Source organism: Coloeus monedula (assembly GCF_965178545.1).
Source record: "Coloeus monedula genome assembly, chromosome: 10".
NCBI lineage: Eukaryota > Metazoa > Chordata > Aves > Passeriformes > Corvidae > Coloeus > Coloeus monedula.
Genome location: NC_138790.1, coordinates 11,469,145 through 11,471,133, shown reverse-complemented (window position 1 = coordinate 11,471,133; position 1,989 = coordinate 11,469,145). Strand labels below are relative to the sequence as shown.

The following is a 1,989-nucleotide window of genomic DNA, read 5'->3' as shown; positions in this document are numbered from 1 at the left end:
ACTCTGCAGCTGCATTCTATCATCTGTCATGAAAAATCATTTTAACTTAGCATAAGTCATGGAAGTGCAACTGACTGCCAACAGTAAGACCACACTGACCCTTCCTTCCCTCCCATCCACCTAAGCACACCTGGCACAAAGTGAAATCCATTACCTGTACAAGATGAGAACAGACCCTCCTAAGTCTGAAAGCTGAAGATCTGCAGCACAGTCATCTGATCTCAAACATACAAATTCCAGTTAATTGGAAGATGTTAATTTATAACTGTCCAATTTTTAAAGGAGTTTTGTACGTAAAGTAAGAATTCCAAGTGCAATATTTATAGCAACTCAGTTTAACTTAGCTTTTTCTAACGTTGTTTTATTACATGGATTTCTGCATTATTATCAGTGCTTAATAAAATATTTTAAGATTAAATCATACACCAACTAGTTATTCATTATTTATAAAGCGGGGAAGCTAAACAAAGAAACTGGTATTTTAACATTTACATGCTTTTGATGGTTTGGGTCTTGCACATTAGAACTGACACTACACTTCCTTGCTGATTAAGGGTCTGATTTTCCTTACACAGAAGTCAGTGAATCATTGATCTGAAAAGGAACTCTTCAAAGAATTAGACAACTGTAAAGCAGCACCATGCTTTTCTCCACTGATCACTATCTAGTTAGTAATTGTCCCTATTAAGTTCTGTTTTATTAAGTGGTAAGGCACATATAGAATCTAAGATCCCTTTAAGTATTTGTTTTCCTTGTACATAAATACCAGGCCAGAGCTCTTTGGATAATCTGGGGCCGTGGGCAGGAAACTAATGAAATACACAGTCCCTACTGGAAGTACCCATCACTTATTCCAGCAGTGGAATGCAGATTACTATTCTCTTCATTGATGGATTCTCACATGCAATGCCAAGAGGCACTGCACAGTGCAGCTCGGCAGCACAGCAGCCTCTTTTCAAAGAGGCTGTGCTGGCAGCTCACATCTAGCAGCTCAGTGCTTCAGCCACACTTCAAAGATTGCATTGCCTGACTGACCAAACCAAACAGCATTTCTCTGTGGAACCAACAGCAACATTTTTTTGCAAAGCAGATGTAGTTTTGTAATTTTAAAACTTTTAAATCGGAATTTTAATTTTCCAGCATTAATTCCTATGCAGATTAAGGGATTTTATGCACAGTGCTCTCTGCATTTCTTGGCAGCAGCCTGGGGAAAAGCAATGTGGAAATCATGCTTGGAGCTGTCTTGAACTACAACCATCTATTTTTATTTATGATGACATGCCCATCTGTCACGCAGCTTTTTTCAGTGAGGCAAGAAAGGTCTGGCAGCTTATTCATCGTCTACCAAATGGAAGGTAGGGAAAGCTCCTGCCTGCTCTTCTCAATGCTCCCTTTAGACCAGTTCCTTTCCCCAGTTCCTTTCCCAGATCAATGCACTGGTAGCAGTAGGCCTGAAACAGGGAACAGAGGAACACGGAGCAGTGCCAGTTTTCTCCAGTAAGAGTTGGTTACAAAGCACAGGTAACAACTGTTACAAGTTTTTAAATGCAGTTTGTAGTGACTGTAAACTTCAAACATTTAAAATCCAACTTGCAACCAAACAACCAACAACACGATTTCTGAAATAATTTCTATTGAAATAACAATCAAGACCATAGTTTAGCAAGAGCATAAAGTAAGCTAATTTCCAGTAATTAGTGATTTGACCTGCCTGCTCCAAATGCAGGTATGAAAATTTTCATCTCAATTTTTCATTTATCAAGGCAAAGTTAGGTCTAAGACAAAACAGACATTAACATGAAAGGGAAGAAAAATCAACCTTTTCCAGTTGTCTCAAAAACTCTACTCAGTCCTTTAATGACTTGCACTAAAATTTGTACAAGGAAGCTCTGAATCCTATAGCCAACTCCAGCTTCTCCAAACTTTTTTTTAATATGTAAAATTTTGTTTCTGTGCCTGTCCAGAACTATTCTGTGAATGTGCATAAGG

The 1,989-nt window shown here is 38.4% G+C and overlaps 1 protein-coding gene across 4 annotated transcripts in view; it reads right to left on the bottom strand.

The window, feature by feature from the left end:
• Positions 1-1,989, bottom strand: part of TRPC1 (transient receptor potential cation channel subfamily C member 1) — a 35,286-nt gene that overhangs the window by 13,540 nt on the left and 19,757 nt on the right. The gene's annotated exons all lie outside the window — the stretch shown is intronic.